Raw genomic sequence first — 21,121 nt, forward strand, 5'->3', positions numbered from 1 at the left:
ATCAGACCAAATCTTTTCGGCCAGCAGAAGGCTTCTGTGCAATGTCACAGATGCTTTTTAAGAGTACAAAACTTTCACAAAACTGTCCTGAAGTAACACACTAGGCTAGTGCTGTGCTTCTCATGCACTTGAGCCAGTATAACTGCCTATCAGAACTATAACAAGGGTGACACAAATGAAGCACTTCCCTCAGGCATGCAAAACAAAGAGATGCAGAAAAATACGTGAATTACGCACCTATTGTCTCAGGTGTCCCTGTGCCATTAGGAAAAGAGCACAGTTTGGTTGCCCTACACAATAATTCCTTACCTGGATAAGCCGTGCCATATGAGAGTGAGGAAAGGGGTGATGTGTCAGCAAAATTATGGGGCTCCAGCCAGTGGCCTGAGAGAGCTTGGGGGAGTGATCTGTCACTGGGAGCTTATGTGTGAATCTGTATAGCTCATAGAGTAGCCATTGGAGGTGCCAAGGCAGAAAATGAGATCTAGGGAAAGCAGTAGGAGAGGGCAACATAAGGGATCACACTTGCTTCCTCTGATATTCTTGGTCAGTTTGTTAACAGGCAAGAAAAAATAGTTTTAAATTTGAATCTGTTTTTAAAATTGAAATCTGTTTTTTAAATTTATTTATTTATTTATTTACAATATTTTTTAGCCGCACCATTGCCAGTGGCTTCTGGGCGGCGTACAACATTAAAACCTAAAAACATTAAAAACATTTTAAGAAACAGTATAAAATACCATATATTAAAATCTTTCTTAAAACAATTAAAACATTAAAATTAATTAATTAAAATGCTGGGTGAACAGAAAGGTCTTTGCCTGGCGCCGAAAGGCCAAGAGTGTCGGAGCCAGGCGGATCTCTCTAGGGAGGGTGTTCCAAAGTTGGGGGGCAACAACCGAGAAGGCCCTATTCCGACATGCCATCCCCTTCACCTCTTTCAGGGATGGCACCTTCAGAAGGGCCTCCTGGCCTGATCTTAGAGGACGGGCAAGCACATATGGAAGAAGGCAGTCCTTTACGTAACCAGGTCCTAAGCTGTAAATGTATGATGTAAGCCACCTTCACTCATACAAGTAAGGAAAGTGGGATAAAAAGTACAGGAATGGATTAATGAAAGAATGGTAAGATCCATCTCCTTTGACAATGCATAAGGCAACATTGCAATGATGTGTTGTGTTATTATTGTAAAGGAGCTGATATGGCCTAGTCAATAATTATGGGAAGTTCCCAGTTCAGAGTTGTTTTAACCATGAATTCATGAGGCAGTTCTTCAGAAAGCCACTGCCCCTCAATCTCTGCCCCATCTGTAAAGTAATTTATTATCACAGTAGACTCATGTGATGACAGTCAACAGGAGTCTTAATATATGTGATGCATCACGTCACATATATATTACAAAAAAACATAATATATACATGTTTTATTTTATGTTTCTGCATAGGTATATATAGAAATGACCTTTTCTTTTTCACATCTTTTCATCACCACAAGTAACTGCTTAAACACGCAATGAGCTTGTATTTTTTACCTTACTGCAAGGCTGCATGACTTTTGTAAAGGTCTCTGCCTGATAATTTGTTCTCCAAACAGAGTCAGGCTAGGTGTTGTAACTTACGAAGGTAGAAAGTCTAGGTTCCCCGATTCTAGCTGATTTCTTGCCCTCGGTTATAGTGTAGCCCCTGTCAGTAATGCTAGTCAGGTCCATCCCTTCGAAGAGCAAAATGGGCTGCTTCTGAAGATAGATGCTGATATGTGGGAGAGAGCAAAGGTCCCTGGCTATTTGTCCTTCCTCCCAGTATCCCTAATGGCTATCTGTTTCAAGATGAACCTGGGTATACTACAGAGAATGTCCTTTGCTTCCTAAACCAACCTGCTGCCCTACATTACCTGATGTTGAAGGATGATTTGACTACCAGTCCAGTCAACGTCTGTATGTGGAATTGGGAGTCAGCAGGCGTGGGAGGACAGGACTTGCCCTTTGCTTCATGCAGCAAAATGTTTTGGGCTTTTCCCAACATTAATGGGATATTTTATTCAGACGTGTACTCAAATAGTATTATAATTTGAATCATAAAAGGGGAAAGATGACATGGTTGGGTTTTGGAACAACTCAAAATAATAAAACAAAAATAAAGGTGTTCTGTTAGTTTAAAAACAAGGTTCAGGAAGTTCTCTTGCAGCTGACAGCATTTAGCTGGGCTCTCTCTTCCTTTCCTCCAGTCTATCTGTGTGCAGCAAATTTCCTCTTCCAGCCCAGGACTGACCTCTTTCAGATGATTACAGACAATGTTTTAAGGGTTTGATGAAGCAAAATGCTGCATTTATACTTCCTGTTCCAGATAATTCCTTGGAAAAGGATCTGTTTCCTTAATGGTACATTAACATTAGTGGATCAGGAAAGAAAGAAGCTTGGAAAAGCTACTTCCAATTTATTCAGCTGAATAAAATCCCTTCTGGATCAGCATAACCTATCTCCTGTTATCCATGCTCTATTAAGCTTTTGGGTAGATTAAGAGAATTTGGGGCTGCCTTCCTTCAAAAGGATTCTGAAAAGTTCCATTTGTTCTAAATAAAGCAGCAACATTGTTAGGAAGGATTTACTCATATTATTCCCATATTGTGCCATTGGTGCTGGCTCAAGCCAATTCCAGAACAAAAAAAAGTGTTACAATTAATCTTTCCAATCATAAACATCATGGCACCACAACCTCTTAAATATACATATCTAGATACCAGGATCGTATTCTGAGGTTCTTTTGCTACCCTGTCAACTACAGCCCACTAACTGTTGGCTATTGAACACAATTTTTTTCTATTTCATTGATTTTTTTTCCCACAGATTTAAAAATAATCATTTCATGCTGATTGACATTCTGGAGCTATTTTGAGGTCTTTTCGCTTCAAGTTACATGTGTAGATGCGTTTTAGAAACCGATGCTCCAGTGGTACAGTCCACTGAAATCATTGGGGCTGGCTTGCACAGGCAATATGTGAGCTGGGCCAGATGGGTTATGGTTGGTACATACTCATAATCAGATGAAGTGTCCAAGGTTTTTTTTTTTAAGTGCTAAGCTGCCATTCCAAGCAAGAGTATTCCTGTGGAGAAATGCTGGTGATGGTGCCCCATGCAGTTTAGGCAGTTTATTACTTGCTTCTTTGACCAATGGAGTCCTCAGGGCAGCTTGCTTTATTAGGATAAAGCACTTAAACAATTGAAATTAACTTCAAACAATATAAGGCATCATTTAAAAATATGGACAAACCAGTCCTGTGGAATAGTTATGACTGAGAGCTGTTCCCAACAGCTTTATTGCAAGAGGACACAGAAGGAAAGATCAGCCACCTTGGGTGGGGTAAAAACATTTTAAATGGATAAAATAAATCTGCCTTGCTGGATCCTCCACTCCTCATCAGACCCTCCCCCTTAATTGGAACTTCTTTTGGTTAGCAAACAATGTGTATTGTGGAAGTAAATAGCTAAAAAAATTAAGACTTGGTTCCATAAATCTTCAAAATCACTGCTGCAAAAATTTTGCCCTCTGAGGTAAATGAGCAGGGACTAGAGTGTTACTGTGTAATTATGCTAATAGCCTCCTCTCTTGTGTAGCGGAATTGGCAAAGAGGCTTGCAGGCCCTCTGCTGGACTCAGGAAGCATAGACTAGAGAGCAGCAGCCCTCAAAGGTGAAACGGAATACTGGAGAGTTTTCAAGACTCCCCTGAATGAGGCGCTGACATTAGAAGGCTTATCAGTTGGAAATCACCATCTTCCTCTTAAAAGCTAACACAAAAACATGGGTGTGAACTGCTCCTAACAACAAAGTCTGAGGTTTTCAACCACACCTTGATTGGATCACTATAAAGTTACAAACAAGAGTAGCTTTTGAAATCTCCAGGACTTTCCATTCTGCAGATGGTATGAACCTGGGATTATGGCACATAGTTAAAAAATCAGGCCAGAAGTGAGGCTCTTAAGCTCACGAAACCAGCCTGCCAGCAAAACAAGACAGAGTTTAGTACAGGAAAACATCTTTGAAATAAATAGGACCTCTTAATGAACTCTCTCCCCTGTCTCCCACAATCAGCTAAAATAACAAGTTAAGGAGAAGAAATCACGTGCCCTACCACCATTGTGCCAAGTTATCGCTCAGTGAAAAATGCCTTCTGGAGCATTCCAAAACACAACCAGTTTTAAAAGAAACAAACAACTAAGAACACTAAATAAATAATCAAGATTACCCATCCACCCACATCCTATTCTGTGTATGTGTACTGGCAGTATAATACTTCTTTTACTCTTCTTGTGGCAAAGAAGTATTTGTAAGTGTTGCGACACTTCACCACATCCCAAACCAGCAGGGTAGCGTTGGGGAAGGAAGGCAGATCACTTAACACACAGCAACTTTCTCCAGTACTTTGCTGCTGCCTCACAGCATCTGCCACTTTTATGCAGCTATTTCATTCAGCCTATTGGTAGAGCCAGTCTTATAATGTACCCTACCCACATATCCAACATTAATCACTTAGAGTGCCCTGGTTTCCCTGCCCCGCCTCCTCTGGGTGCTGCCTCTGAGTGGGTATCTGCTGGAGAAGGCGGGACTGGGAACCACCGAACACCTGTTTGCCTGGAGGACGAACCAGCATGAAATGCCAGACTGGTGCTTCCTGCCCATCTCTGATCAGGATAAAGCAATATGGTTTGCAAAATGTTTGTTTGTTTGTTTGTTTGTTTGTTTGTTTGTTTGTTTGTTTGTTTGTTTGTTTGTTTGTTTATTTATTTATTTATTTATTTATTTATTTATGTATTTATTTATTTATTTATTTATTTATTTATTTATTTATTTATTTATTTATTTATTTATTTATTTATTTGGTGTGTATACTGCCCCATTAGTGCAAGCACTTATTCTGGGTGGTTTACAGCATACTAATAAGACACAATAGAACATTAAGATTAGAAACAAAACCAATGAGACAGATAAAACAAAATGCTACGAGACATGCAATATCCAAATAAGAGGCAGCGCAGGAGGCATAAAATCAAGCAGGGTTGCATTGGAAGGCCTCTCTGTAAAGCAATGTCTCTGGAAGCCTTCTAAACATTTGTTTTTTGCAATGTTGTTGAGTGAGACTGTTGGGAAGAGTGTTAATTGGTTTAGAAAGGAGATACATGAGGGTGGAAAGTGAGATGAGAAACTTTACAATGAAGTTCTAAATGTGTGTTGCCACTTTTAGGAGTGCATTTAGGAGACACTGTTCTAACAGAAGAAACAGTAAGGTGCTGGTTACACTTGCTGAAATAAAGAAACATCCATGAGGCATATTTTGTATGTTATAATAATAATGTATTACTATTTTTTTATTTAGCTGAAAGCATAAATTATTTATTCCAATTCTGAACAATATATATTTGTTGTGGACTGTAATCTGCCTTAATGCCATCTCAGTTGGCAACTCTAGTAATTCTCTTTGTAATTATCTGCAACTCCAATATCATGTCAGCACAAGTGTGATTCATGGATTAGTCTGGGTTGGTTATTCCACTGATTAAATAATTTCGAACAGTGTTTTCATCTTCTACATTCATTTCTTTTACTTCAGAGCTAAAATTTAATTACTCAGAGCTTTAAGGTCATAGCTGTAAAATAATCCATGCCTGTAAGATGCCTTCTAGATCATTCCAGCAACAGAGTCTATTATAAAAGGACAAAGAAATAAGTAAATAAATCCAAACTACTAAAAAATCTCAGTAAATTGGAAAGTGCCCAATTCTTTCTGAGAAAATCAGACTTTGGTTGTGGTCAGATTAGAAAAATCCCCCCCCCCCTTCTCATGTCTTCTGCTTCCTGTATAGTGAGCCATTGTGGTCACGAGGCATATATCCTGAGATAGTGGTTTATATGTTTTTTAACCATTCTGCTTTTGGGGGGTGAATTAGATGTTTGTCTACACCCCTTGAATGGGACACATCCCCTTCCTTTTCTTGTGCCTTTCTCTGCCCCCCTTCCCCCCTTTAAAAATGTGTGGGTACATCACTGTGTCAACAAAATACCTTTGCTAACCATGTACTGATCTGGGCCATTTCTTCATATTTCCATGCTTTGTTACCCTCTATCGAGGAGAACCCACAACAGACTGCAGTGGCAGTCAAAATACAGTAGAGGACTGCCGCGCCGTATTTGACAGAAGTATACCAATGTGCCAACATTCCCATGTGAACATTAATTTTAAAAAAATTAAGGGAGCGGAATGACAGTGGGTGAGTGAAGTGGGACCACATACCAGATGCATAGGAAATGAATTGGTTGGGGAGTATACACTCAATGGGATGTTGGTTGTATTGCATGATGAAACACAAAACAAATATAGTAGCCTCCCAGTGGGCTGGATTTGATGTGGAAATAGCACGGAGGGAGAACAAAAGAATCAATAAATGGCCTTACGCAGTCTGAACCCGGAAAAAAAGTAAAAATGTACAAGGAGTAACTCAAAAACGTTCTCTGGTTTGGCTGCAGCCTGATATATAAAATAAACTCACTTTACTTTTTCAGTTTAGTTAAATTGTATACCTGCCTTGATAGTGAAGTTTATGAATGCAATCATTTTTATAAATTTGCAGAACTTTTAACTGAATATTTCACAGTTCATATATCCTGTTTCACTGAAAATAAGACCTAACCTGAAAATAAGCCCTAGTATGATTTTTCAGGATGCTCATAATACTGTGGTGCCTCAACTTACGAACATCCTGACTTACAACCAATTTGAGTTACGACCAGCTCTGGCTGCAAAATTTTGCTTCGACTTGTGATTGGCGCTTTGAGTTACGAATGGGGGGGAAAAGATGGGGAAGACGGGGAATTTGAACTGCTTTAAGTTAACCATTGGTCAGTGAAGAGGCTGCTTCTCTGTAGTTCTTTCACCCAAGCGGTTAGAGAGTGTGGGTTCAGGGATAGACTTCGGACTGCCCTGTACAGTACTGTATATATTTTTTTGCATTTTTTTAAAATTGCTTTTTGGATTTACTTTTTGACTTTCTTTTTTAAAACAGAGAGACTGCCTGTTCTGGGTGAGTACTATATGTACAGGGTTTTTACAGCATGGGTTTGGGCTGGGGGGAGTTATGTTTCTGTGCTCTGATGGGTAGTTGTAGCATTTTTAGTCCTTGGTAGAATGTTGTTGTTGTTGTTGTTGTTGTTGTTGTTGTTGTTGTTGTTGTTATTCTGTGGCTCCTAGGGTTTGTGTGCTGTGACCTCTCTCTTGTTTTAAAAGGTGTTGGTTTAAAATGTGTGGGTTTAAAATGTGTTTTAGACTCCAAAGTCTCCTCCCCATTGTCTTCTCTCTCTCTCTCTCTCTCTCTCTCTCTCTCTCTCTCTCTCTCTCTCTCTGTCTGAGGGGTCTGTGTGCCCCAGTGATGACTGTCTTTCTCTTTCCTCTTTTCCCCATTGTTTCCTCCCTCCTTTCTTGCCCTTTTTTAACCTAAGTCAGGGTAAAAAGTCTCCCCCTCGTGGTAGTGGATGGATTAACTGCTTTCCCATTCGTTCCTATGGGAACGAATGCTTCGATTTGCCTTGAGATACAACCAAAAAATGGCCGGAACGGATTAATCACATTTCAGTCCATTCCTATGGGAAATGATGCTTCGACTTACAACCATTTCGAGTTACGACCATCTTCTGGAACAGATTGAGTTCGTAAGTCGAGGCACCACTGTATAAGCCCTACCCAAAAAATAAGCCCCAGTTAAGTGAAACCCCGCCCTCCACCATGGTGCAGCAACCAGAAGATGACATGACTGTATTTGAATAAATGTTGCATATGAAAAAAAAAAATCCCCTGAAAATAAGCCCTAGTGTGGTTTTTTTTTTTTTTTTTTTGGAGCAAACCTTAAAATAATACCCTGTCTTATTTTGGGGGAAACACGGCAGTTCCACATAAATCCCTTACTCCCATAAAATTATCAGGAAATCCTGAGATTACTCTCACTGTAATCCTCAGTGTCATACCATTCTGAAGCATTACATCTTTTGAAAGACAGATACCAGAAACATTTATTATAGTTTAGAAGAGGTACCCACATTAGTCTGTGCTAGCATATCAGTCCCAAACAAAAGAAAAAAAAAATAAAGGATACAAAAACATGGTACCTTAAATGCTGCTATGTTTGTATGTGAGCTTTTGTGGACAAGTCTGAGGAAGTTGTCTGAGGAAGTGGACTTGTCCACAAAAGCTCACATTAAAATATAGCCTTTAAGGTGTGACAGGTTTTTTTTGTCATCTTTATTTTTTTTTTATTTTTATTTTTTGGCCTGATTCAGAAACATCTATGTAAAACCTAACGAACAAATAAAATGTTACAGAAAGAATAAAACGGTTTTAACAGAAGAATAAAGACAGGCAGCAGAGAGGGAGAGAGAATGAGGTCTGAATATGAAGGGCAAGCCAAACTGAATCCAGAGGACATATACAGAGCTGAGTACTAGAACCAATCAACATATTTCTGCCACACTTGGCTGTACAGTCTCCTTTTCTTCCACACTGACTGACCTTAAGCGTATCGTCTAATATTAATCACCATGAGTAGACTGATAGGGCTGCTAATGTTGACAAACTGTATACTTTGCCATCAAACATCACAATTGGCTGTGTCTGGAACACCCGCGAATGGATAGATAGCACATATTCTGAAATCAAATAGCTAAAAGCAGATAGGTTAGATTGCTATGACATTCTGTCTCACATCAAACCTCTAAAGTCACAGGACAGTTCTGGTAGAGATGAACAAGTGTTCCTGAATGACTTTATATCTTGCCCTTCAGGTTCAGACCAGATCTGATAAAATAGGGGAACAGTGTAATTAATGCCCCATGAAGTTGTTCCCACAGAACTCAAACCTTGTAACAAGATATTTCTACAGCCCTCAAAGGAAACAAAACCTTAAGGCATTGCCCTTCTTACTTTAGGAAAGCAGTGAATTTATAACACTGATAAGAATAACTGCTATCATTAATTTGCTCCTTTCAGCTGTTACTCAATGAGGCCTTTTTATCACTGTGCCCTCCAAAGTGCACTGAGCTATCTAAAGCAGTCTTATTCATGTGACTATTAAGTGTACACCCACTTTTCAGTGACACATTCATTTATTTATTTTATTTATTTATTTGATTTTTTTACCCCGCCCCTCTAGACCATGTCTACAGCTTGATGTTCCATCATTTCTTTTTCTCCATGTGTGTATTTCACCTTGTGAAAGCTTAGCTGTGAAACCCAACCTAATAATTGGAATGTATGAAATGAATGAATGAATGAATGAATGAATGAATGAATGAATGAATGAATGAATGAAATGAGCAATCCAAAGCTTACTGCTTTTCTGATAGCACACATGCATGGGAGCCAAACTGCACCAGCACAGAGGGCAGCCCCTTTGTGCATAACAAAAATGACAAATGCAATAATAATAATAATAATAATAATAATAATAATAATAATAATAATAATAATAATAATAATAATAATAATAATAATAATAATAATTTATTCCCCAAACAATATAATCCCAAACTACAAGGATATACACAAATAAACACATGTGAGAAGAGGAAAAACTGTTTTATATTTCTTTTTATTTCATTTACTTAGATTTATAGTTAGCATATCAATGTTGCAAATCTAATGCAAAGTACTATAAACTGAACAACTTAGAAGTTCACACTATACAGAATAACTGTTTAGAGCTAATAGAAAATGTTTTTTGGAGCGGGCAAAATCTAAGCATGCTGTGGAACGCAATATGTAACAATCCTTACTGTTCAGAGGTGAAAAGGCAGGTTTATTGCAGGAATCCAAGCAATATCTATTGCATGGCAAAGGCTGATTATCTCTTGAGACAACAAACCTGTGTCTAGACCAGTTGTGGGCAACCTCTGGAGGTAGCGTGGCCACCTAATCAAATCCATTATGCAACTCTGCTGCTGGCCTGCCAAAATGTGCTGCAGTTTTGTGGCACAGCAGCATTGCTACAGAAAAATTTCAAATGCTCGAGGAACATAAGCCTTGTTGTCAGACAGAAATATGGTTCCAAGAACACAGTTCAGCTGAAAAATGGGGGACACACTCATAACACACTTTATTTTAGAGGGAAGTACAGGGTTCTTTCTTTGCTCGAGCAGTAGCACATTCAACAAGGGAATGCGGGGAGGCCCTCAAAAATGAATAGAGGGCTACAATGCAGTAATTTAAGATGATTCCCAGTTTAAACAATTAAGGACAGAGCCACGGTTAGCAGTAAAGTACGAATAGAATCAGGAGATTATCAAGAAGCAATCAACAGCACATGTTGCTGCTGTTAGAATCTGTACACATTTTCTCTACCATATTGTGGTAAGGCAGGGGATTGAAATTTCAAACTTATGGGATCTACATAGAAACTAGAACTCCACCAACTGGAGCCATCTGCCTTGGCCCTACGGGTTCCCTCAGGGTTCTGTTTGCTACATAACATCTATGCTATTTAACATCAAAACGAAACCGCTGGGCGAGGTTGTCCATAGTTTGGGGTTTTCTTGTCACCAATATGCGGATGACACCTAGCTCTATCTTTCCTTTCCCTCTAAATCTGTGGAAGCTGTTTCAGCTTTAGATCAGCGTTTTGGTGTCGATAATGGACTGAATGAGGGCAAATAAATAAACTTAATCCAGACAAGGCAGAGGTGCTCCTGGTCAATCAAAAGTCAGATCAAGGATTAGGGATTCGGCCTGTGCTGGATGGGGTTATACTCCCCCTAAAAACACCGCTGTGCAGTTTTGAGATGCTCCTGGATCCATCTCTCAGTTTTCAGGTTTCCGTCATGGCCAGGAATGTATTTGGATAGTTACTAGTGTGCCAGCTGCACCTGTTCCTGGAGGCCTGATTTGGCCTTAGTTACAGCTGGATTACTGTACTGCTGTCTCTGTGGGGCTCTGTCTGGAAAGTGTCTGGAAACTCCAGCAGGTCCAAAATGCTGTAGCCAGATTGTTAACTGGGGCTGGTTACAGGGATCACATAACTATGGCTACAGCTGGCTGCCAATCCATTTCCAGGCACAGTTCAAAGTCCTGGCTTTGTCCTATAAAGCCTTAAATAGCTCCAGTCAAAGCTAACTCAAGGACCACATCTCCCTTTATGAGCCTGTCCAGGTGTTAAGATCATCAAGGGAGACCTTAGTCGTGGTTCCACCATCTGCACAGGTGTGCTTGGTGGGGACACAGGAGAGAGGGCCTCCTCTGTGGCTGCTCCCAAATTCTGGAACTCCCTCCCACAGGAAGCTAGGCAGGCCCCATCATTGCTGTCCTTTCACAAGTAGACAAAGACCTTCTGTTTAGGCAGGCTTTCCCTTAGTGACTGGCAGTTTGAGAGGGGCTTTAAATGGAGTTTCTTTGAATCTGTTATTAGTGTTGATGTTGTTCACTATGCTGGAGGTGTAAAACAGAGAAGGGGACATATATACATATGTAGTGGTCATGTGAAGTAAGAAAGCAGGAATGAAAGCAATTTTTTAAAGAAATAAGGGAAATAACTGGATTAAATATTCAAATGTTCCCATCAATGGCTTCATTGAATTTGGTTAAGAAGGATCAATTGCTGAAAGAAAATAAGGACTCAATAGTAATAATGATTACGGCAGAAAGGTTAATTTTGCAAGAACTGGAAAAATTATAACCAACTCAATTTAGAAAAATGGCATAGAGAACTATGGGATATGGCAATTAATGATAAACTGACGTGATATGAAAATAAGAGGCCTATCAAAAAATAATGATTTTAAGAAAATATGGAGTGTATTCTTGGAATATGCATTTCGGAGAGGGAAGGGGTATATACCGAGGGAAGAAACAATGAAGTTTTGGAGAGGAAATGGACTGAATGAAATATAAAATATTACTAATGCTAGCCCTGAGGGTGATAGTGGCACTGGTGTATTATGTAATTGTATTTTATTGTGGTGTTAGGTTTATGTTGTTTTGGTCAAATGTTTGTTTAATAAATTTATTTTAAAAATAGTGTTGATGTTGTTTTACCATTTTTAGTGTGGTGTTTGTTTGATTCTTTTAAAATATTTGTATACTTACTGTTTTTAACTTTTAAATATTATCCTTTAATGATGGAAGCTACTTTGGGTCCTTTTTAAGAAGAAAGGCCAGGTAAAAATATTTTAAATATATAAATGTATACAGTGGTGCCTCGCATAGCGAGGTTAATCCGTTCCGGATTAACCTTCACTATGCTGAAGCATCGTTGAACGGGGCAGGGATTTCCATTGGAACGCATTAAACATGGTTTAATGCGTTCCAAATGGGCCAAATACTCACCGTTCAACGAAGCTTCGTAATGGCCGGCAGCCATTTTCGCGCCCTCGCCTCGCTTAACGAGGGCGCGAAAACGCTGCGCGCGGCCATTTTGGGCCATTTCCGGGCTTCCGGCGGCCATTTTGGCCGCCGAACAGCTGATCGTCGGGCTTCGTTTTGCGAAGATCGGTAAGTGAAACGCTTACCGGTCTTCGCAAAGCGAATTGTGCCCTATAGGAAAAACGTTAAGCGATCGCATTAGCGATCCGAAAAAACGGATCGCTATGTGATTTCGTCGTTATGCGGTGTGCTCGTTAAGTGAGGCACCACTGTACTTTGTTGTTATCAAGTGTATTTGTAGGTCATACAAAGTGTAGGTATGGATAGGAATGTCAGAGAGGGCTGATGTAGATAAAGCAAAGATAAAATCTTGTTGGAAATATATGAATGTTTGATCAAGCTGGAATGGGGTAGAACCAGGGCCAGCCCTACCACTAGGCAGAATGAAGTAACTGCCTCAAACAGGAAATATTGTTGTTGCTGCTTCTGGGAATGTCAGTGGCATTTATTGGCTCATGTACCAAAATAGTCTATTAATCTTTCAGGTGCCAAAATACTTGGGTTTTTATTTTTATTATACATGCTGAAATATGTCAAGGATTTGGCGACAGGAAAATGCGCAGAGTTATTGAAGACACAAGTTCTTCTTCTTTTGCAAGACGGTTGTATTTACAATATTTACAAGTATGTACAGGCAGGCATCACATCAGCATGGCAGGAAATCATCACACAAACCGGCATAGAGTATAGCAGCAAATGGTAGAGAGAGAAGAGAATGATACAAAGACACTGTTCACTTATATACATATACATGGCTTCTCTAGTCCAATCAGAAGACACATGACTTCATCGGCACCTGGGTGTCTTCTCATTTTCAGACATTGCATCATCTTCTCAGTAGTCAGAGTGACTCAGCATACACACATCTGTGCACAATGGCAGCTCGTTAATAACATTTATCCAGGTTCAGGCCTATAAAATTTCTATATTCTGACAAAATATATTAAATGTGGGTATTCTGTACCTTGACTTGGGTGAGTACGTGAGGCAGTGAAATGTATTGAAATGACCTTGGGTGGAGCTTAGAATATCACCACCATTTTGTTGTGGAATCATTCATCACTACTTCGAAGGTAGCATGGCTACCTCTTCTAAACCTGTTTCAAAGGTATATCTGTTTACTTAAGAAATGTTTGTCACATTCCCATACAAAGTAAAACTTAAAAGGAAGTAGCTTATAATTTATAACTAAAATATGACAGCAATGACTTTTTAAGCAGTGTGACACATCCACTCCACAAAGCAATAACTGTAAGCAACAACAAATAAGATAATTATCTGATAAGCTCACAAGCCTGCACAAATCCTTGTGTCTATAATGGAATTTAGTCATATACCTGGTGTATAAAACTATCACACACATCGTCATCAAATCACCTCATTATATTTGCCTTTGCTCATGTGACTGTACCCTCCCTTTCACTTTTTTAAAGAGAAATTGCAACATCTACAGGGAAGCAAACCTTTCTGCATGACATACTAAAACAATGGCTTTTGGAACGCTTTCGTTCAGTGAATGCTATCAGTAAAGACAGAATCTAGAACGGAAATATTATAAAATGCCATATAATTGTGGCTGAATATGAACCAGCATATAGAGACTTCAGATTGCAAATAAAGTTGAATTTGCATTATAGACTTAATTCATGGAAAGGCCACCTTAAGTCTCATCCATGAAAACTTTTATTACAAACAGCCGTTAACCACAAGTGTTTGCCAAAAGTAAACAAATCCAAATAGTTTCCAGATCTGCTAGTGTCCCGTTATTTCCAAGCTAGTTGCTCATTTTCTGACCTCCCATCTGTTCCCCTTTATTTGTTAGGAATCAGAGGGAGAGATTTTGTAATTTCCTGTTTGATTCTTGAGGCAGGGGCCAAGACCATAGTTCTTTGCCCTACCCCTCAGCATGCTGAAAAAACTAAAAGACTGACTGCTGGTTGAGTAATGGGGCTGACCCTACCATTAGGCATAGTGGGGCAACTGCCTCAGGTGGTAAACGTTGGCAAGCAGGCATGGTGATACATGTGCTTGGTGGTACATGCACTGTTCCTCTGCAACTTCATAGCTTTTCCATTCTTGTGAAAATAGCATTGTCTATGCTGTATACCCTAAACTGCCCTTCTGCTTTCTGTAGCAGACTCCTATTGCATTGCCAGTGCTACATAATAAATAGCCCAAATGTCAGCCCAGATAGCTCCTGTACGTCACGGAATGAAAGGGGTACGATACTGTCCTTTGCCTCAGGGAGCAAATGGTATTGGTCCAGCTTCATTACCGGGTACATTACATCCTATTTTTGCCTCTAGGAAATAGATTTTGCCAGGATCAACAGTGTAATAGTAACTTTTTGAGTACAGGCACTCAGCATGACAATCTTCAAAATCCGGCAGCTGTGTTGGTCCATCTCTGACACCTCAAAATTCAGGATAGTTCACAACAATGTACTTTTCTTAAGAAAATCTGTTTCTGTACTTTAAGGATTGCAGCCAAGTTCAGATGGAAGCCTGGGGTGATTTGTGTTGCCAGATCATGACAAATCTGGAGATTTAACCTTGCAAGCTTTGCCTCCCCTACAGCATTAGCAGGGTTAGGAACTATCTTGAGAGCTCTGATTACAGACTAGATTTGGCTCATCTTGTATCGAAGGCCAGTCACCTGTGGGAATATTACAGTTTTACATCTGGTCATTATTAGGAAACAAAACCAAATCACATTTGAAAGCTAGTGCTGATGTCCCTAGCTTTGCTTTCTCCCTCTTTGTCTATTTTCCCTTCTCTGTTTCTCTTTTCAGATGTTAGGAAGGTAACCATGTTTTATCTGCCTCACCAGGAACAAAAACAGAAGTATTGTGGCTACTTTATAAAATCAACACATTTCTGTCTGTGTGGATTATAATTCCCTTCTTGATATACTGTATCTGAATACAATCCTGGATTGTGTAATTCATGAAAGCTAACAGTGAAAGCAATCTGATAGTCTTAAATATTCTATAACATTGTTTTTTGCCCTCTCTCCATCTTTTCAGATTGTCAACCTGGAGCTGGTGATGGATTTGCTTTCTGTGACTTGTGTAAGCTTTTATTTTGGAATTTTTCTAGCTGAAAAGCTGGACCGAAACACTGTATGTGATTCGGTTTGGTGTAGTGGATAGAGTGATGAACTAGGACTCAGGAGGCCTGGGTTCAAATGCCTGCTCAACCATGGAAGTTCACTGGGGGAGTGAAACTGGTAAAACCGCTCCTTGTCCTTAAACATCAAAGCCATTTTAGGTTTGCTATAAATGGCTCTGACTTGATGGTGCATAGCGACAAATGCTCCGTAAAGTTTGTACATTTAAAGTTTTAAATTTGTTAGCTATCACTGCGTCTGTTCCATTGGATACAATGTGAAGCAAAACCTCCCAAAACACTTTCTGATCTCTTCATGGAAAGGCATTTCACTGTGCTGTTGCTGCTGCTTTGTGCGGAGTTTTGTCGGTGGCTGTTTTCCTGTCATTTTTTAATTTTTAATTTTTTTGAAACGGATGATTATAATTTATATTTGGACGGCCACCTTTGCCTCTATTAGCTTGTTTCCGTACTGCAACAGCACAGCAAGCCAAATAAACAAACTTTTTTTCCTTAAAAAAAAAAAACACCCTAACCCTTACCAATGCCTACTCGTAAAGTGTCCCGTGGGCGGGAAGGGAGGGAGGGCTTCGTTCCAAGAACTGCACCTTTACGGACTTCACGAGAGGCTGGAGGAAAGGAGCGACGATGCCCTTCGCCTCCCAGAGAGGCTGCCCCCCCCCGCCACCCCCGTTTCCTTCCCGCCCGGAGCTGGACTCCTGAGGAGCCCGCCTTGCGAGCCGGCCGCGCGCTTCCTGGAGCCCTTCGGCCGAGTTTCGGGTAAGGAGGCGCGAGGGGCGCGGGCGGGGGCGGCACTTCCCGCCGGGAATACGTCGGGGGGTAGAGCGAGAGCGAGAGCGAGAGCGAGAGCGAGAGAGAGAGAGAGAGAGAGAGAGAGAGTCGGGGGGGGGGAAGAGCCAGGTCCCGAGGAACGAGGCGAAGGAAAGGACGGGGCTTCGCTTGCTGGCATGCCTTTCGGCACGGCGGGGGTTGCCGTTTGTCGTCTTTCTCGGCGTCTGTTTCCGTTAACTTACACATAGATTAACTTGCAGGGCGCGGCTTGCTGGAAGGGGTGCCGGCCTTGCCCCCCCACACCCACCCCATTTTCTTTCCTCAGGGCTGGGGAGACCCCTTCTCCGGCCCCAACCCACCGGGCCGTTATTGTGTGTATGTTTTGTTTTGTGTTTTGGGAAGAAGGAGCGGGGCTGCCTCTGGTTTCTTTCCTGTCCTTGGGACCGGGGCGGCTTTCGGTGTCTTCTTCCGCTCGTCTGTCAGGGAGATAAGATAAAGTGGCAGCCCTTAAGTCGCCTTCGAGCTCGGTAGAGGCAGTGTGGTGTAATGGGTAGAGTGCTAGACCGGGATCTTAGGAGGCTGGATTGTGATGGCATTCGTTTATTTGAGTGATTGATCGATATACCGCTCTTTTAGTGCGAGCGCTACTTTGGGCGCTTTATAGATTAAAACGTAAGACCCCCCCCCCACATGACACTTAATAGGTACTGTACTCCAAATAAAGCTGGCGACTTCCTTTATTGAGTCAGTTCATCTCACTTTAATAATTCCTTTTTTCACACTGCCTTCCACCTTTCTGAGTAGCTAATACTGTATAAAGAGATGAAAGATTGTTCTCCCTCCTTGTCAAATGGAATCCCTCCCTTCTTTTATTCTTTCATAGTTTTGTTCCCAGTGTGTGGGGAGTGAAGAAAGACCGCTTCCTCTTTCTGCTCCCTCCTAGTCACTCTGGAGGATGATGAGCTGGGACTTGCCCCTCCCTCCAGCTGTCCCCCTCTGTCTCTTCCCCCACCCATTATTTGCTCTTCGAGGCTTCTTGGTGTGTGCAAAAATGGGCAGGGCTGCTTAGAAATACTAGCACTTTGGGGCTGCAAAGCTTTGGTTTCTAAAACGATGAGATCTTCAAACAGGACTTTGTTGAAGTCATCACAGCCTGGGAATATTAGCTGATCCTTCTCTCTCAGCCTGGCTGCACGGCAGCTGGTTACAGTTATTTATTGGTGAGGGAATAGACTTTGGTCTCTGTTGTTGCATCTCATATTCCACAGCTGAGGCCTAGCATTAAAAATAGGGCTGAAGTCTGGGCTGCACAGCTTTCATTGGCTTCAAAACTTATGCCTCGCCGACATTATTAATTGATCCAGAATCCCCTTTTAGCACCTCTTGTTCTTCAGGGAATTAGGGGAGCCCAGGTACGACATTACAGTATTCCTTTTCGGATGAGCTCTTCTGTCACGTTTACAGTCTCTTGGGAAACAGGCAGTGACATCTTATTAATCAGAAGCAGAAATCTGAGACCATCTTAACCAACAGTACAAAAATAAAAGCCCAGTTAGAGTCAATGCCTGCACACTGTGTCTGATTTTTTTTTTTTTTGGTAGCTTGTACAGTATAGAGCTGCTTGCTTTTTCATCAGCTGGCCTTGTTGGCTATGTAGCATTGTTTTTCTTATGGGATTTTTCAGGACTTTGTGCTTTCTAGGTAACTCTGCGAGAAGTAATGCTTGCCTAAGTTGATTTGGTGATCATTGGGCTAAACGGTACTTGAAGCCTTTTCAGACCTGACAGCCTGTCTGTTATGTCACTCTGGCTATAAGTATTCTCTTATGCATAAGATGCCAAAAAGCCTATGTTTTTCTGAATCAACTGGGGATTTTCCACAATGAGGATCATTGAGCTCAGGCCCACCACAGTGTGTGGTATGCTTGAGTCCCACATACCTGTGACAGACAAACTGTCTTTTGTCAGCAAATAAGTATTTGTTGGCAAAATACATTTATTTGTACTCTCTGAGGAGCAGCACATCAAGAGTGCTGGATAGCTCCGTGACTTAGGTCTCAGGCTGCAGAATCAGAGATTGGGAGTTAAGATCCCCTCGGTGCCTCCTTAACAGAGGGTAAACTCAATGATCCATACAGTCCCTTCCAGCTCTGCATTTCTAAGAGCATTCTTGTTATTGTTGTTTATGTTGCAGTTCTTATAAACATCATACACAGGCGGGGTGGAAAGAGAAAAGTTCCAGACAGATCATTGGTTCTATTTGATTATGATTATTTCATTGGATAAGGGACGTGGTGGCACTGTGGGCTAAACCGCAGAATCCTTTGTGTGTTGCAGGGTCAGAAGACCAGCAGTCGTAAGATCGAATTCACGTGACGGAGTGAGCTCCCATCACTTTGTCCCAGCTCCTCGCCAACCTAGCAGTTTGAAAGCATGTAAATGCGAGTAGATAAATAGGTACCACCTTGGCGGGAAGGTAAACAGCGTTCCGTGTATAGCCGTGCTGGCCACATGACAACGGAAACTGTCTCCGGACAAACGCTGGCCCTACAGCTTGGAAACAGGGATGAGCACCGCCCCCTAGAGTCGAACACGACTGACTAAAATGTCAAGGGGAGCCTTTAGCTTTACCTTTATTTCATTGGATAGTCTATTATCTGTAGTAGTGGCAAGCAAACTAGTTTCTTCCAGGTGTGTTGGACTACAATTCCCATATTTTCTTAGCTGTTGGTCATGCTAGCTGGAATTTAGGGTGCAAAGCATCTGAGAGATGCTAGAGGGCTTGCTCCTGGTTTAAAGACACAAGAGTGGGCCAAGGTGAAGAGATCTAGGATACTTTCATGCAGGTAATCTGTACCTGAAGTTGATGCCTCTTCGGGTTAGACATAGCTTTTGTTCCTGTGAGCTTTTGTTCATATCTCCCCAGTCAGTCTTGGATTTCGTTCTGTACTGGGGTCTCCTTTTCCCTGGGTGTCAACCTCAGAGACAAGGAAGTGGAATTATCTGTGCTAGTGAAGATCTTGGGATATAGGTACATCATTGGGGAAAAAGTGCTAATCTTTTCTTCTTGTTGTTGTTTTAAAATATATCTTGTGCAAAAGGTTAATCATTGTGTCTCAGAAAGTGTTCTAAAACCACTAATAGGAGGATAGGTTGAAAATGCTAAGATAGGAAAGCCAAGATATATACAGGATAAAACATTTTCTGTAGCTTCTGTTCAGCAGTCATGAAATGTGTAGAATATGCACATACTCTTAAGCTGTATTTTCGGCTCCAAATTCAGCAAACACTTCCTTTTCTAATAAGCAGCTATGGAAGAGCTTGGCGTATCTTAGGCCGTAAAGCCTTCCAGCCCAGTCTTTCTCCAGGTGAGCAGAGTTTAGGTGCCTGGCATGCGGGACTCACAGAATGAAGAATTCTATGATTTGGAGTCTGAAACAGCAGCAGCAACATTAACAAAAGACTAGGGCATGCCTGCTGTCTAACCCTAAGATGGAATGGGCAGAACTCTTGATTTGTGGAACCAGATTTGTTCTGTTCTATTTTTTTTTTTGTTTTTTTTTTCTTCGAACGTTGAGGTTCCAAAACCAGAGTCCATTGCAAAGACATAAGCTAAAAAGGCTAAAATTATCACCATCATCATGACCACCACCACCATCTTAGAGCTGCAGACCTGGAAGGCACCCTATGGATCATCCAGTTTAGTCCTTGTCAAGGAGACACAGTGGGGAATCCATCCTCTGGCTCCATAGCCAGATATCTAAACCACTGAGCTACCCAGCAGTTCATTCGGACCCTTCCAACTCTGCAGTTCTAAGATGTTGATGATGATTTTCCGTATGTTAGCATTACCAGGGATTGAACAAAGAACGTCTCTGTGTTAAAAAGCATGTGCTTTACCATGGAGGCATGATTCAACTTTGAAGGAAGATATGGACTATGCACAAGACCAAAACGTCTGGTGAAAGGCTGCGAAAGAAAGAGCTGAAAATTTTGAAATAAGAATCAAGTATGTACAAAGGATGAAAGAAATTAGGAAGCAAGGCTAAACAGTCCAACATGTACAGGGCCAGATAAGCTGCTCCCATTATTCCTGTGTCTTCTGGGCTCATGTTGTTCTAGTTAGCTACCTGTGTGCCCATCAGCATGCTATTCAACCTTCACCACTCAACCCTTTCCCCCCAAAACCATAAACCTGATGGAAATGGTCTATGAAAGGAGGCTTGAGTTGCATGTTGGTAGGCAATTGGAAGGGGAAGGCTGCGTTTCCTAGCTTTTTGATTTGACAACAAATAATTTCTCTGTCAACAAGAAACAGATGAAAATAGACACTCAAAATAGCCTAGTATAAGGCCTGTGGGGCATAATTTTGTGTAGTGCAGCAAAGGACTGTGGTTGGCGGCATCAATGGACACTGTAAAACCCAGTTGTCAATTTTGTGGCAAAATCTGTTTATGGCGACAGCATTCTCTTACACCATAGAGGAACCAGGAAGAATAAGCAGAAGAGATGCACAAGGTAATGGCAGCAGTAAGGTTTTCCTGGGGTGGGGAGGGTCAAGGGGGCTGAAGTAGCTGCATTTTTTACACTGGGTAGTATGTCTCTAGATTGAGAACGAAGACCAAAGCCCAGCTGAAATGCATGCAGGACTTCCTCTTCGCCGATGATGCAGCTGTTTTTGCCCACTCTGCTGAAGACCTCCAACAACTCATGAATCGTTTTAGCAAGGCCTGCCAAGACTTTGGATTAAGAATCAGCCTGTAGAAAACACAAGT

The 21,121-nt window shown here is 41.2% G+C and overlaps 1 protein-coding gene across 2 annotated transcripts in view; it reads left to right on the forward strand.

Annotated features, from left to right (window-relative positions):
* LOC110085420 (leucine-zipper-like transcriptional regulator 1) overlaps positions 1 to 21,121 on the forward strand; it is a 55,566-nt gene that overhangs the window by 11,596 nt on the left and 22,849 nt on the right. The window contains exon 1 of one of the 2 annotated variants that reach the window (XM_072985242.2): positions 16,214 to 16,335. The exons of the other annotated variant lie outside the window; for it this stretch is intronic. The gene's annotated coding sequence lies outside the window, so the exon portion shown is untranslated. Of the gene's footprint in view, positions 1 to 16,213; positions 16,336 to 21,121 lie in introns of those variants that run through there. 2 annotated transcript variants of the gene reach the window in all.

This window comes from Pogona vitticeps, chromosome 1, assembly GCF_051106095.1.
Source record: "Pogona vitticeps strain Pit_001003342236 chromosome 1, PviZW2.1, whole genome shotgun sequence".
NCBI classification, from domain to species: domain Eukaryota; kingdom Metazoa; phylum Chordata; class Lepidosauria; order Squamata; family Agamidae; genus Pogona; species Pogona vitticeps.